We start from the raw sequence: 18,380 nt of genomic DNA, 5'->3' as shown, positions 1-18,380 counted from the left end.
ACCGATGTTAAAATTGGCTGTTTATTTCCTCTGCAACATATATGCAAATTAGTGTTGATGCTGGTATCCCCGCAACACCAATTATCCTTAGAGTCGATTTTCGGTACTACGCGATTTTCACAGCATATATCTTTGTCGGGGTTATAACTAAGTTGCCCACAACATCTCGTTTTGTCAGAAGCTTCTAATGACTGCGGAACACCTTCGCAGCAAATATCTTCAATTGTATTCATTGAAGTATTGCCACAACAACAGTTATCGTCTTTGTGTGCCTTTGTTTCAATTTTGTTTCCATCACAACATATTTCCTTGTTGGTATCTATGATTATTTTTTCATTACAGCAAACCATGGTATTTGGAAACACCCTTCCATCGCAGCAAATCTCAGTTTTAACATTGAAGCTATTCTTATTGCAGCATCTTGTTCCTTCTTTAAGCATAGGCCCTGGTTCTCCATCGCAACACATTTCCGTTCTCGGATCGTACGAAACGTCTCCACAGCAACCGGTATGTTTTCTTTTTCTCTTTTTCATTACTTTATTGTTGCAACACAGCTCTTTCTTAGCGTGATAGCTCTTTTGTCCGCAACATCTCGTAATGCTCTTACGTCCTCTAGCAAGCGACTGAATTGAACCTTCGCAACAAATAAATTTGTGAGATTTAAAGCTCTTCTTTTCACAACACTGTGTACCGCGTTTAAATTTCGGCTGTACCTCATCGTCACAGCACACTTCCTTATTAGGCGAGAACGCCTCGTCCCCGCAACAACAACTGTCAGACTTCCTTGTTTTCTTCGCAAGTTTCTTATTGTCACAGCAGACATGTGTATCCGGATCAAAACTCCGCGTTTTGCAGCAGCGTGTCTTGTTTCCTGCGACACGTGGCTGCAAGTTCGCATTACAACATATGGATGCATAAGGATCATAGTTTTTGTCCCCGCAGCACGCCGATATTTCCCCGCCAACTCTGTCTTGCAGTTTGTCATCACAACATATACGATCTTGCGGGTCAAATGCCTGTGCCTTACAGCAGCAGGTCAGGTTGCCAACAATAGCAGGGACAAGTTTTCCTTCACAACAGGCATGCTTATTGTTGTCAAAGAACGGCTTTTCGTGCATCCCATCACAGCCGTAACAATTGGGGTGAACATGTGGTGGAAACAACATTCCTGCAAAAACAATCAAACTCGTGTGTTTATACATATGCTTTTTCTACAGTCATTGACGATGTCGCTCTGCTGAGGTGGTATTCAATATGCAACTTAAGTTAATCGAAGGTTCATACATCATTGACTTCGTTCACTCTATTGGTAAGTTCTAAATAACAAGTCATCCGATTAGCTACATCGTTCTAAGATTCAATTAAGACAATATTGAATGCCAGCCCTGAATAAACAGTCAAATAATTATATTAAGAGCAGAAATTTGGATAAACTTAATAATGTTATATCAAAATATGTAAACACATTTAAATAATATTATTTAATTTAAGCTTAGATTATAATTCAGGATATGTAATATGTATATAATTAAAAAAAACATCTATGTCTAATGATATCGCTCTGGAGTCCCTGGCTTAGAAACACCAAGTAAGTTAAGATGATATTTGAGTTATATCTTAAACTAAATAATGAAGACGACCCTCGGAAAACAACAACACGTGCTTACCTTTGCAGCAGAGTCTCTCCATGGGGTCGTAGCTCTCGTGCCCACAGCAATGAGTGTCTTCCCCAGCCACAAGAGGTTGAACCTTTATAGTGGTAAGATCATTAGCTACTGTTGATTGTTGTCATTTACAGAGAATAGCAACTCGTTACAATCAATCACAGTAGCTTTCTTGGAATTAATTTTTGCTTTAGTGTCACATGACGGTAAATGCTTAATGACATTTTACCTAATATATTTTGTCCAGATTTATAAATTGAGTCACTTCTCTTAACAATCTTGCATAAAAGTATGAATTACGGCAATTAAAATCTCGGAATGCATAAATATCTGAGGGTAAAACAACTCGAATCGCAATAAAGCGATCCGGTACACAGACCATCAGTACAGTCATTTGAAGCGAATGTACGCCCTGTCAAAGCAGTGTGTGTATACCACGTGATACATAGCGTTAAATATGCTTCGTCGGAAGGCAATATTCTGCTTTAAATGAAGACTTAAACCAAAGATAACTTTTCTTTAACAGCACTATATCTTTAATGAAAGAAAGGACAGTTTATGTCGCTTAAAGAGAAACGCCTTCGTTTTAATTTCGGGGTTTGATTAGGTTATTAGTTTCAAACGAATGTTTTGACAGTGCTCCGTCAGACGGCCATTTTGTAAAAAGGTTAGTCAAAGTGTTATAAGTAATTTAACTCTCAATCAAACTCTCCGTAAGCGGCGTAGACTGTGCTATGTTTCATTTAAAATGGTGAAGAAATAGTGAAGATATCTTAGTTTAAAATATTCATTCGAAGCAAAATGTTGCCTTCCGACGTACCATATATAACGCAATTTGTCACGTGGTATACACACACTGAGGAGTACAGTCCTTATTAAATGTACAAAGCGTTGATCATTTTACATGTCATATGACACCATAAGCAGGTGTTCATTCCAACCAAACTTCTTTGCAATCCATAGATACGCATATTTACAGGTAGCGCACTACCGCGTTATAAATGCTACGTCGGAAGGCTACGTCGGAAGATTTAAAATAAAGATAACTTCACTAATTCTTCACCATTTAACTGAAACATAGCGCAATGTTCGCCTCTAACGGAGTCCAGCCTTTCATATTTTACCAGAGATTGACTGAGAGTTTAGCATCTTAAAACACTTCGACAAACCTTTTCACAATAAGGCCGTCTGACAGAACAGTCATAACATTGTTTTGGACAAAGTTTGTCGAAGTGTTTGATGAAACTAATCATCAATTCAAACCCCGGAATTAAAACGAAGGCGTGGCCCTTAAAGCGGCATAGATAACTTCACTATTTCTCCACGATTTTAATGAAACATAACGCAGTTTACGCCACTTACGGAGCCCCACCTTCGGTCTTTAACCAGAATTTGATTGCGAGTTTAGTTTTCGAAAACACTTCGACAAACCGCTTCACATTACGGCCGTCTGGCGGAGCACTGTCAAAACACTATTTAGAAACAGCTTTGTCAAAGTGTTTGAAGAAACTAATGAATTCATCAAATTTCGAAAATAAAACAAATGCAAGACTCTTTAAAGCGGCATAGACTGCCCTTTCTTTCATTTAAAATGGTTTTGTAATTGAAAAATTATCTTTGGTTAAAGTCTTCATTTTAAGCACATTTTTGCCGTCCGACGTAGCATATATGACCTCATTTATCACGTGGTATACACACACTGACATATGTTGGTGTTGCATTGAATGCTCAGCATTTTCAACAGTTGCTACAATGCTGTCAACTTAAGAGTATCCAATATAGTCTAATAGGGTTATTCCGGATCAAAAAAGTATTAATAACCCTTTTATTATATACATTACTGGTTAGATCGCTTAAAAGCCGCATGTTATGATAATAAATGTCATTTTAACGACGCACTATTTTGTTTTATGACGTCATTGTAACTTCGCCCAACGATAGTTGTTATGACGTGACGTCACAAGAGTGGAATACGTCCGTACTGCACGGGAGTGGCATACGGTCGTACTGCGCTGGAGTGGAATACGGCCGTACTGCATTGGAGTGGAATACGGCCGTACTGCACGGGGTCGGAATCCGGACGTACTGCACGAGAGTGGAATATGGCCGTACTGCACTGGAGTGGAATACGGCCGTACTGCACGGGAGTGGAATACGGACTACCGTACTTTGCGACATGTATTTCGTATGGATTTATGTTGCCGGATCTGTTGGATATTGTGCAAATAAATCTCACATATAATCCTTAACAAATAGGATTTCTTTCTGGGGATCAAGAACATGTAGACTTATGTCGTTAAGAAGGCTTATACTTATGAGGTTGTACTAAGCAAGCCGTTTATTGTTTTTTGTTAGTAACACGTGGTTTGTCAATACTTTTTTTATTGATTAGATATTACTTAGTTTATGCATTCACCTTTGTTGAACAGTCGGATTACAGGACGCAATTACGTCAACAACTTCGTTAAATACATATGTTTAGAAATTAACATATGGCCCACTTTGCCATTAAGACGACACAGCCCAAACATGCCGATAATGGTCCCAGGGCTTAAAGAGCAAGATGGAAATATCTAGTACCGTGGCCTACATTACTCATTGGCAGCGTGGCCACTTATTATATTATACTATTATATGTGGCCTTCGGACGAAAAATGTGGGCTTCGTTAAGATAATGACGGTCTCTAAATTATTTTCTTTGGTAACTCATTTACAAAATTAGTAAAGAGTTACTGTCATGGCTAGAAAGTTCCATTATAACAAAGTTATGGCAAATGACATGGTGATGTGTGAGAGTGGTCCAGTGGTTTAGGTGTCCGCCTTTCAACAAAGAGGTCATGAGTTTTATCCCCACTAGGGGTACTATCTCATGTCTTCCCAAATGGGAAACAGTACTAGATTCTGCCCAGGATACGGACGCGAGGGTGATTCTATTAGCTATCAGCTCAATCTGGCTTAAATGCATAACGTGTAGAATATATTAATAACAAAAGACATCAACTTTACAACTACGACGAATTGCTACAATGTAATAAATGGCTGGATCCCTGCGCTCAGATATGTATTCATTTAGCTGTATATAACAAAATTTATCGAGCTTACAGTGTGACCACAGCACTTGTGGGTCCGCGGGTCCATGGGCTCCAGTCCACAGCACACCGTCCTCTCCCCTGCGATCTTCTCCACCACGTGGTCATTTGTGCAGCACTTATGGGAGTCTGGATCGAACGCGGTTGTGCCGCAGCATTTCGTCCGCAAGCCCGCAACCCGCATGGCCACCGACCACTGGCAACATATCGCCACGTTCGGGTCGAAATACTGATGCCCGCACAAGCTCGCTATAAGGTAAAGTACAATGAAAAAAGGTAATACAGTGAGGATTCGCTTTGTCGAAGACGCTTGGACCTCGGGAAATACTTCGAGATAACAAACATTTGATATAATCGAAACAAGAGAGTATGACTTAACCGAAACAAAATCGAAACAGACTCGACGTAACCAGAACATCGAAATAGTTTTTAGCGAGTTTCGACCGTTGAAGATAAGATAAATTAAGATAATGGTAATATAGAGGTAAGATACGGTGAATTATCTATACTTGTTAATAACATACACCATAAGCGTGTATCATACATCATATTGCATACATGTATGAACGAATTTTGTACATTGATGTTTATTATTTGTCCAGGTATGAAGTCACGGTCCTTTCATATGTACGAGCATATGTTGTATGTCAACACATGTACAGATGTCTTGCTGACCTAAAGTGACACTCTTATTCAAAATCGATACATACACATTTCTAACAAGCATAAATTTAAAGTGATGAATCATTAACTACTTACAAAATAATGTATATTTGGAAAATATTACTTACTGATAACAAGATTGTAACTGTGAATTTAAAAGCTGTCAACCCCAAAATATTAAATGATCGGTAAATGGTAAAAGATTTACAGTGATCTACTATCGTCTCATAAGATCACTCCTTTTTATCTTTTGGTTTACAAGAATTTTTGGAAAAATTGTCCACCGGGTGGTCGAAAAAAGAAAGAGGATAAAGGTCACAAAACATACTCTCTAAAGGTGAAAATCAGAGAACAACATAAAAACATTGAAAATTTATATCATTTACTTGACATTTAAAAACTGTCATTAATGCATGTTTTAATACATTCAAAATTTTAAAGTTCTAATTAAACACACAGTTTAAATCTTACATACTGTGCATATAAAACATCAATGAAATTGACTACAAAACATGTTTACATGTATAAACTACACTTTTTATCAAAAATACATTGAATATCACTCAGCAAGACATTTGTTTAGCTGTAAGGGTATGGTTAAGCAAAAGTAAATGCAGAACAATTAAAAACTGACCCATATTAAATTGAAAAAAGAGAAGGAGAATTTCAGCTTTAAAATACACAAAAATTGCAATGTATTACAACAATACATTACATTTTCTAAACATTGTTTCAGTTATTTCAATATTGTAAAATGCCAATAAAGTTTAATAATTACCAATTTTGTAAATAAGGAAGTAACATTTTATGAAGACATTTGAGCTTTAATATTGTGAAAACAATTCCCGAAAAACTGAAAACCAAGCTAGAACTAGATTTGAGTTTTAATAACCTTAACCATGCGGGGTCCTAGTTGTGTGTAACCGATCCATACTAAGTCCGGATATTTTCGGACCGGGATATTTACCATGGGATGTTCACCAAATCCATTTCAAATTCAAATATTGCAGCAAATTACCACATCAGTACATAAAAATCACATAGCAAAATAATAAATCTAGCATGTGACTTAACTTTATGTACCAATGATAGTAACAGAGAAATCCATAATTATGTATTGGATATTTTCATCTTCTCCAAACACCGCCAATGTGTTTATACATGCATTCACAGAGCATCTATACTTCATGATTGTTTATTTTCATTTTAGAGAGTTTTCTTTGGTTACAACAACAAATCTCATTTATATTTATAGTGAAATATCAAGTTTATAACAAATTAAATGGACTTATTCAAAATAGTTTTCTGTGTTTTTTATCTAAATGTTTTGCACACAACTCCTGGCATTAGTAAATGTCATGGACACATGTGTTCAACTCTTTCATTGGTTTTACTCTAATATTAACATGAACAAACATTTAATCTAGAATAAACACAAGCTTAACATTGACTCAATGACAAGTATTTCCAAACAATTTGGTGACGTAAAATCCATAAACACCACCGACCGAACTTGTGAAACTGGGTCACCGGTGTCAACTTAGAAATGTTACTTTCGATTTCACCACTCGCACTTAGTGCACTGTTATTTGATATTTAACCGTAAAATGTTATGAAGTGTTTTTCTCACACATACTTTACAGATATTTGTGTCTACTAATTCGATCGCAGCCGCTGACAATTTTATTTTTTATTTATAAACAACAACATTTTCATGACCGAAATTGCGGGGAATTTTGACTTTTCATCATCAACTAAATGGGAAGATTGGAGAGACCGTTTTCAACGTAATAGGGCAGTTACAAAATTGCACAAAGAAGAAGAAGAGGTGCAAATTTCATATTTAATCTACTCTATGGGGAAAGACGCTGAACACGTATTTAAAAGTTTTGGACTTTCGGCAGAGAATTTTAAGAAATTTGATACCGTAAACAACGGACATTTCACACCGAAAAAGAACATCATTCATGAAAGAGCAAAGTTTCATTCTCGAAAACAAACAAAAGGCGAATCGGTCGAATCTTTCATCAGGAGTTAGCTTGGAGCTGCAAGTTCAACGCTGCCGTTAAATCAGAATAAATCTGTGATGGCATAGTGGTCGGATTTCTCCAGAAACAAATGTCAGAGAAAATGCAGTAAGAATGTGATCTAACATTGGAAAAAGCCGTCTCAATGGCAATACATAGCGAACTGGTAAAGTGACAGGTTCGAGCACACTCGACTGGCCCTGCCGAATTGAATGAGCTTAAAGGAGCCAAATTTAAGTTTTGTGGCGGGCGTGGCCAGCCGAAAACCAAACAGTGTTATCGACGTCAACGACATGATGAAGCTTTCGCAATACCATAGTGTTCTCGTTGGAACAGTAGGCACGGTTCGACGGGAAAATGCCCAGCAAAGTCCCAAAAATGCCGGAAGTGTGGGAAATAATATCATTTTGCAGAGTCCTGCAAAAGTGTAAGTGAATTACACGTTGTATCAAATATGGATTTTACAAGCGACAACGAAAACAATGACAAAATCAGTGAGTACTATTTAGATTCCATTATCTGTGACACTCACGAAGAAGAACAATGGAAAATCAAATTGACAATGTGTAATTCAAAAATTGTATATAAATTGATACTGGGGCAGACGCTACGGTCACTTCTGAGTCAACATTCAAATCTTTGAAAAAGCGCCCAGAGCTAAAGCATTCATCTTCGGTTCTTCGTGGTCCTGGTGGTAAAATTGTTTGTAAGGGTTACTTCATTGCTGATATGTACAGAGATGGTAAAAAAATCTGTTTCGCGTGTCCATGGTCGCAGGAAACTATCAAAATAGTCTACTTAGTAGAGGAGACGCGAAGGCTATGAATTTAGTACAACGTCTAGGTAAAATTTCACAAAGCATATTTGGAACCGCGGGAATCATGGAATGCGAGCCTGTTAGAATAGAGCTCAAACCAGATGCACAGCCGTACAGTGTGAATACAACATGCTGCGTACCATTTCCACTCTTGCTGAAGTGTGAAAAGGCACTTAATGAAATGCTAAATGACGGTGTAATAGAGAAAGTAACGCAACCGACAGACTGGTGTGCACCGATTGTACCAGTAGTTAAGCCGAATGGAAATGTAAGAATTTGTGTCGATCTAACAAAGTTTAACAAATCCGTAAAACGTAAACGCTTTATGATACCAAATCTTGACTGTATTACACCGAAACTTTTGAACATGACAGTCTTTTCAAAGTAAGATGCAGCGAATGGTTTCTATCAGTTACCGATGACAACAGCTCGCGATCAACGACATTTAAAACGCCATTTAGTCGATATGCGTTCAAACTTGTTCCGTTTGGGATCATGTCACCTCCTGAAATATTTCAAAGAAAATTGTCTGAGCTTTTAAATGGTCTGTCAGGTGTTGATGCCATTATGGATGACATTGTCGTCTATGGTAAAGACGTACAGGAGTATGATAGAAATTTGAGTAAAGTCCTACAAAGGATCGACAATTCGGGACTAAAATTAAACAAAAACAAATGTTTGTTCAGACAGTCCAAAATTGAATATCTTGGCCATATATTTATTATATAAAGGGGTCAGTGTTAATCCCAAAAAGGTCCAAGCAGTAAAATATCTTAGTAGGCCAAACAATGTCGCGGAATTGAGACGCGTGATAGGGATGATTAATTATTTAGGCAGATACACTCCAAATTTGTCTACAGTCATGAGCCCGATGACTGAATTGTTGAAGTCAAAATATGTTTGGCAGTGTGGCGCTCGGCATGAAAAAGCCATCCAAACTATTAAAGATTTGCTGACAAACGCGCCGACTTTAGCGTATCATGAAAGATCGAAACCTTAAGTTATTAGCGCTGATAGCAGTAGTTACGGATTAAGTGGAACACTGTTCGTTAAAGAAGGTTCGAATCTCAAGCCGGTAGCGTATTGTTCGAGAATGTTGTCCGATGCAAAAAAGAGATACGCGCAAATTTAAAAAGAAATGACCACCTCTGTATTGGCATGCGAAAGGTTTGAAAAATATGTTTAGGGCTGGATTCATTTCTTCTATTGACAGATCACAAACCGCTGATATCGCTTATTAACAATCTGAACATTGACCAAGCACCTTTAAGATGTCAGAGGCTTCATATGCGAATGAGAAAGTTAATCCAATATGCAGTTATATACCGGGCAAAGAAATGGTTGTGTCAGATACCCTTTCCAGGTCTCCATTGAATGAGTTTGATCAAACTTTTGAGAATGAAGTTAATACATATATAGAAATGGTTACTGAAAGTATTCCTCTACAGCAAACACAACAGTCACAACAAAATGATGAAAACATTCAAAATGTTATTACGTACACAAAGCATGGATGGCCTGAAAAGGAAAACTTACACAGGAATTACAGCCGTACTTTCCAGCAAGAAATGATTATTCTGTGACCAAAGGTTTGCTATTGAGTAGAATTGTTGTACCAGGCAAATTACACGAAGAAATTTTACAACAATTGCATACAAGTCACATGGGAATTACTTAAAGTAAGAATTAAGCTGGCCTGGCAGTTTGGTGGCCAGGAATATCCAAAGACATTGTGAAGGAAATTCAAAACTGTCAAACTTGCCAAGAGAATAAGCCAACACAAGGACGTGAACCATTGAAAACAATGCCTTTGCCTAATGGGCCATGGAAGAAAATTTCCGCATATATTTGCGAAGTTGACAATAAACAGTTTCTGGTAGTAATGGATTATTATTCCCGTTATCTTGAGACTGGATACTCCGAGAGCAACAAGTGATAACTTGGTGGGAAAAAAGTCAAACATGTTCTTACATTGGATCGACACCAGAGCTAGTGACCGATGACGGTACACCCTTCACATCTGATAAATTCACAAAGTTTATGGAAAAACATAATATGAAACTTTCATTTTCATCCACAAGATATCCGCAAGGAAATTCTCAAGCCGAAGCTGGGGTAAAATTAGCGAAGGGTATTTTGAGACGAACTGATGTTATCAGAGCACTTCAAACGTATCGGAACACGCCAACAATAGCAACAGGATTTAGTCCTAATCAGCTGATGATATGCAGAAATGTTTGCACGTTTCTTTCATGTATGCCGGAAACCACTAGACCAAAATGGCCTAGACGGTCAATTGTTCAAAGAAACGACAAGAAGACAAAACAAACTTACGAAAATTTCAACAACAAGAGATATTCTGCACATGCATTACCATTATTGAATGAAGGTCAAAAGGTCAGAATAAAACTAGACAATGGGAAGAAATGGGAAAAAGAACTATTACGATTCCATTCCAAGAGAGAAGATCATACGATGTAAATACAGAAAATGGAACATATACAAGAAATCGAAGGCATTTACAACAAATTCCGAACAGTGATTTTCGTGAGCTTGACAAATCAAACGAAAAACAAGTTGAAAATGGTTTCACTGTTCTTTATAATTCCAGGGAATCTCCGGGTGAACAGAGAGATAAAACACAAACATCTCCAGTAACATACGTAACTCGATCTGGGAGGGAAGTTCAAGCACCACAGCGATATGGGAACTATGTTTAATGTTAGAAGTAATGGCATTCAGATTAAGTTCAAGAGTCTCAGATAAGACGTTATAATCGCTAATTAAGAAAATTTAATGTTTTAACTGACAGTTTCCTTTATGTTTAGATTAGAACTTCACAAAAGTTATCAGTGGTGTCTCTAATATGTGAACCTTAGGTTAACAATTTTTGGAGAAGATGTTTGGTATGCCATTCATATGAAATGTAACCATGATAAGCTGCTTATGAATATTAAGCTCCACCTACTGTCTAATGTTATTCTTACTACTGCTGCATTGTTTTGTACATAACATAGTTGTGTTTACTATCATGATATGTATATCGTTATTTAAGTATAAAACATTGAATTGTGTTTATATACACTGTCCACCCAATTTCATAACAAATCCCGTGACAGTTATGGTTCGTGTCGGCTGTTAAATTTGCCAATATATTTTGCTATTGTTATTTTAACAACTCATGCATATTTTAATTAATTATTTCTTACAAAGAAGAGGGATTTACAACTACGTCATTGCTTTCTGCTATGTGTACCACGTGAAACCAAATTTCCAGGAAGGTAGTACAAAGAAATGTAAACAGTCGCTTATTCTGATAAGGTTTTTACAGTAACATTCACCATGAATGATCTTCCTGGTGCAAAGTTTTTCTCAGAATTCAGTTGTTGAATAAAGTAATGGACACAGTGCTGCTGAGGTTTAACTTCATCTCGGAAATGAACAGAACTAATTAACAGGTAAGCAAATTATGCAATATATGTATATACGTTTACGTTTTAGAAAACGTATACTAATGTAATGATTTTTAGGTTTAACATAAAATATTTAGTCTTACAGCTGCACTAAAATTCCTTAATAAAATGTAATATTGTTTCTAGCCCAGAATTAAGGTAAACACACATGAAATGGATATATATCAGTTGATCAGAAACAGGTACACTATCTCTGTCTTTTCATACAGCTGATCTTGTCTGTGTGTCCTAATGTGTATTTGTGATATCTAACCAGGTACTCAATGTATAAAATAGGTTTCGATGTTTTATGATAAAGAAATTAATTGGATTTTTTTTTCAGATGCAGTGTCTGTATAAAAGCTGGGAAAGACAAGTCATGCATTTTAGTGCCGGTTGATGACGGATTATGCCAGATGACCTTTAAATGAATCAATGAAAAACAGTCCACAATGTCATGATTTATACAGAAAAGTCTGTAACATATATTGTACACACATAGTACAAATATATATATATATATATAAACATCGATGTGTTGTCAATAAAAATATTAAAATATAATTCTATATGCATTCTTGTGTTTCGTTATATAGTGTATTTATTTAATTTCAATTATTCACTGCATGCCGCTTAAAATGGTCAAATGTGCAATTCGAGGGGTGAAAGCGAAAAGGTTCTATCTGCTTCTTTATTTTATGTCAGTTAGAACCTTTTCGCATTCACCCCTCGAATTGCACTTTGTTTTCTCTGAAAGATGTCTAAACTACCCAATAAGCAATTACAAATTCGCCTGGCTCTAAGATGTGCGCAAACTGTGAGGCTATGACCATGTCACTGTCACTCTTGCTCTCTTTATCCACATCCGACAGAAATGTTATAGATCCAGAACTGGAATGTCCATAATACATTTTAAAGTTGCTTTATTTGTGTACAAAGAATACAGATTCCTTCACCGAAAAATGTAAACTCTGTGTTTTAAAGGGATATGTATAAATGACTTAATTGATGATTAGTGGTGCCAGTGTAAGATTTAAACAGATTAACATCATTCAGAAGCCGTTCAAACGACATATATTATCTTTGTTCTACAATATTCCCCCCCCCCCCATCTCTTTTTTTTAACTCTCTCGAGTGAAATCAGGTTCACAGCTGGTCGCTGCATTTAGATTTAATTTTATTTGGATTAATGAAACACAAGAGTAAAAATGTTCACACGTCTTCCTTAATTATATAAGTTATCATGTATATGCATACACACATATGGCACATTTCCTGCAAGACTGGGTCAATAAGAATATTGTGTGTTTCTGTAGTGAGTTGAACGGCTGTTTGTCACACACTCATACTGCAAGAGGACCTTGAAACTTCAATGTATTCTTTGATACAGATGTAGCTCTAAGTGTTTCTGGCCTATCTGTTTTGGGAATATTTATGGACCTGTCGTAAAATCTTCAATATATTGTCATCACCTTCAACATATCTAGTAAAATTGTTCCTTATCTAATACCACAATAGTATGTAATATCAGTACTTATCCAGTTATAAGGTTTCTATAAATTGAAGCAAAAAAAAAACACGAAATATTTTTTTTTAATCTATCTGGTATAATTACATTTAGTTTTAAAATTTCTGATGTATTTGTATAATGATGTTGCAAGCTTAGGGTCTGAATGATCCTCAGAAGGTCCTTTTCCTCTTACAAAATGTTTACTGCATTTGTATGTCCACTTTTTAGTTTAGCAACTGTGAAATCCTCTTGACCACGCGCACATATTAAACCTTTGTACATAAATTTCATTTGTTTTATTTAAGGGAAAGGTATGAAAAACATTTATTTTTTGTTATAAAAGAGTGTTGTTAGGCTGTAAGCCGCTAGGCCTACATACTTTTACAACCGTATCTCGGAAATCGCATCGGCAGATCGACATAACATTTTTAACTTTTGGCGAATTAATGCGCGCACGTGCGTGTCAACCCCAGCGCAGTTAGAACTGCGTTGGTCAACAACCTAATTTACATTAACAGTTACGTCGAAAATACTTAGTAAGCAATCTGCTTCAATTGCTACGGACTGCGTACTGCATATTAATTAGCTAGCTAAAAGTAGCACTGTAAGGTGATTTCAGTCTTTGTTATGCTGTTAATATAGTTCGAATAAGCTGCGTTCTGCGTAATATAATGCGATTAAAATTGTACAATTGTACTGAATCAAATAAATACATGTAAGGCCGAGATCCAATAATATCTACATGTACTTTGTAGTTAAGAATAGAATCTGGGTCATCGCATTCAGACAGGTTTATTTCCCGGAAATAAACTCTGAGAACTCGTTAAAACCCGGAAAAAATATGGATCGTATTATGATGCAATTAAATGCTATTTAGGCGTAAGATATCGAACCATAATGTTTTAAATAAATTATAATACTTCATTTTATCCTACAGTCAGTTTATTTTTGGTTATTGAAGTTCATTCATAAGAATATTTTCTATGTTTTATATTGCTTAAATCGCTCTTACTTGACATTTTTATTGAGATTGATAGTTTGTCCTTGTGTTTGTAAAATGAGTGTCGCATAAGACCATTCTCTTGTGTAAGTACATATTAACAACCTTTAACCAGTACTAAATGCATATTATACACCTTTACCATTCAAATCAAATCGCGTAAAGCATTGACAGGCTAACCAGCCAGCAAAAAATATGGTACCCACATGGGTTACCATATGGGTCCCATGTGAGCTACCAATCTGGGCCCCACATGCGTTTTGCAACAGGGCTCCATGTGGGTCCCATATGGGCAACCCATATGGGCTGAATGTAGGACCCATATGGGCCCCACATGGGTTTTGGAACTGGGCTAGATTTAGGACCCATATGGGCCCCACATGGGTTTTTGAACAGGGCTTGATATGGGACCCATATGGGTCCCACATGGTATTTGTGGGCTCTATATGCCCTACCTAAGCAATTGATTTGGGGTTAACCGTTACTTTTGTTATTACATGTTATAATGTATTGATTCCAATTACCTAAAATATTAGATCTTGAGTGTTCACCTATTGCATTACTACATTTCATTGGTTATCTAGACAAACAGCCATGTAGAGAAGTGCAAATGACATAATGTCAACATAATATCTCATTACACAACAAAGATAGCAATAATCTTATTAAGTTTATTAACATGAAAACATTAGAAATGTAAAACAAGATGTACACTAAAAAGGTCAACAAAAATTACATACATAAAAGTGTCACACAAGAAAAATGTGACTGAAATTATGACACATATTTTTCAGTTTGGTTTGACAATACCAAACTAATAAGATCTAGTACATTTATATGGTAATTTGATTAATAACTTAATAATAAGTGAAAACTTTGTTTTATTGATTGTATCTGTCAGTTAAAGCTGTCAAACTGAAAAAGCGCGTCAATTATTACAAGTAAAAAACCACACCTTTTAAAGGCTTTAACGACATTTGGAGCTCCTCGGCCATTTTATCAAAAACAAGCTCTGATGTATATGGACAGTTTACATACTCAAAAAGCGGTACGTTTTGTAGCAAATTTTTGAGCAGTTAAACTTTATGACGTAACTCTTGGGAATCTTAATTATGTTTGCAATAATACACTTCACTGGCAATCAATTTAAACTTAGATCAATAAATACAATTCTAAAACCCTACATTTAATTAATGATATAATTAATAAATTTACAAACTACTTCAACTGATGTACCGGCATACAACTGAGGTTGTTTTCGATAAAAATGGCCGAGGAGCTTCAAATGTTTTAACGAATGTGTTTGAAAAAATACACTAATCGAAACACAAATCTAATAAACAGAGCATGGATGGCATCTACACATTCAAGTATAACAATATTGCTTAGACATAAAGCAGCTTTTCAAACCAGAAATGAAAAAACCAGTTGCAAGTCAATTGGCACATAGGATTTAATCACAAAAATCATACATGTAAAATAAAAAAGAATTTAAAAGGAGAACAAAAACAGAGCTATTGACTAACACAATTAATGCACCTTGTAATACTGACTAGTGGACTAACATGACTGAATGTTAAAACATATATATAGATATCCTTATTTCCTCCATGTATGTTGAGTTACATTACAAAATACATCTGAAACAAAAGTAGAGCAACAGCATATAAGTTATAACAAATATTTACATAATAAAATTACATTATTTAGACCTGATTCATTGTTGTACATCAAGAAGGATTAATTAATATATACACACTCAATCCATAGGTTAAAAAATGAATCTACCATGTACAAATCTGGGATCACTGTTATCACCAGGGAAATAAATGGGGTTGATATAATTTAAGTCATCTGGCCCCAATTTCTCGAAAGTTCTTAAGCGTAACACCCTTAAGTAGCTCATTTCATTCAGCCAAATTCTTACTTCATCTTAAAATAAGTTTATTATCAAAGTTTAAAATGGTGTACCCAGGATAAGAAAATATTATAATAAAACAAAAACCGACATCATTCCGAGATATTATGATAATTATTCAATGCCAACAGGTTTCGCTTATTAAGAGTCTTCTTTTGAACAATCATCCAAATGTGAACTAAACATATTTGTCTTGTTGATGGGTCTCTTATTTGTCATGGACAGTTTGTCTTATGTTTATACAAAAAAGTAAAAGCAACATGGATTTGCCGATAAATATAGATAAGAAATGCTCTTCTTGCAACCCTTAACGATATGACAATTTAGGGGAAAAGTTGGAGATATCTCATTATTACATTTTTGTGATACATTTTGCATACAAATTACATAACATGTCACACGACATTGATGTGTTTATGATAAAACAATAGAAGCATACATATTGTACATAATCAATTTGAAAAATATTCTGACAATTTTTGTTGGTTTAATTCTGAGTCGTAAATCCGATTTTTTATGTTAGTAAATAAGTCAACATTCTACTCAGGAAGCATCGGGGTGACCCTTGCTCGGTCTTTGCGGCCAACCTCACGACCTCGAGAGTCGGAAAACCACTTCTATATGGCCCCCTCCATTTCCTTGCGGTTCTAAAGTGTGTTGCTGGGTTCAATTGTAGACATCCTGTAAATAGAATTAGTGAATAGATGAATATTTCTGAGACAGTTATTTAATCAAAGTGATTATCAAATGTTTAGTAATAAATAAGCAGCATTTAATTGTCAACTATATATGGTAATTTTAGCTAGGCAGATAAATTTAGATAGGTATCTTAAAAAGTTTGTCATTTTTTTAACACTAATACTCAGTTACAGTTTTTTAAAAATCCATTTGTGTATGCACAGCATAGGTAGATTCATTTAGCACACCTTAATATATACAACAACAAAACCACCTACTGAAAAAGATGTTTATCAAGTGGAGACTGTCCAGTATTGTCGAGCCAGATTTGCTGTCAACCCCGTCTTCATTATCTGGGAAACCGTGTCCACTATGTCACTCCCATCATATTCTACCAAGTATATCACCTTGAACAAAAATTGTGCATGAAAATGCCTGTAAATCCACATATAAATGCTAAACAGCAAAAACTTTCAAGCAGAACCATAGTATCACACTCAATGTGGTACAATTTGAAGCACTGTCAGCGCCCCTATACTGGCTCAGTTTGTGTGCCTGCCCTTATATTGATAATATCAGATCACGTTTCAAAAACAAACTTAAATGAATAATGCCACTTCAAAATGTAATTTTAAAGCTCAAATTATGCATTTTTAAATTTAAAAACACCTCCAAAAAAAATCAATCAACTATGTTTGGGATACTTACAACGGATGTCGCAGCATTCGCTTGTGACTTTCGCTCTTTGAAGGCTGCCAAATCCACCACAGTTTTGAGGGGAAAAGATATCCCCCCTGGCAACTCACTCGGAACTGCATCTTGTGCTGAACCTCTCGCCAGGATGAGACGCAGGAGCTGCGTATGCTGTCGCAATTGCTCCTGCTGGTTTTCCAAAACCACAAAGATACAAGTGTCTCGATCTGGAACAAATAACATTCTGTCAAAAATAAATATTTAAACAAGACACTTCAGGTAATATACAGAGAACCATTAAACATGTATATGATTGGCTGTTTGTTAATGTTTATAATAATAAAAAGATGCAAGATTCAATTATGAAAAACATTTTACATTCCATTAAAATTTTCTATTTACCTTCTTGGATTCTGCACTATCGAGCATCGAATAATGAACTGGTAGCTGGAATGTTGGGGGGGGGGAGGGGGTGTTGATCTTGGCTGTAACAGGGCCATCATCCTCATCATCACCATTAGCAGCAGTGGCAGGCTGTTCATCCTGACTCATATCCTCGTACAGCCTCGATCCTTGGTGCACTTTTAAATTGGATAAAAGATTAATGATTGTCAGAATTCATTCAAGAGAAAAGAATATGTTAAAGTCTCTTTGGAGGTGTATATGTAAATAGGTTCCCCACAGCTGCATGAACCATTAATTTGCCGTTGTAATTCTTAGCTTTATTTTGGCATCTGCCATCCCGAATGCCTTTACTTTATAAATTATATATTATCGCGAAATTATATAACAAAATACAAAATCATAGTACAAACAATACTTCTACATGAAAGTCATCAGTAATTCACTTGTTTAAAATCAAATTATTA

The sequence above is a fragment of the Mya arenaria genome, chromosome 14, assembly GCF_026914265.1.
Source record: "Mya arenaria isolate MELC-2E11 chromosome 14, ASM2691426v1".
NCBI lineage: Eukaryota > Metazoa > Mollusca > Bivalvia > Myida > Myidae > Mya > Mya arenaria.
Note: the sequence above shows the minus strand (reverse complement) of the source record.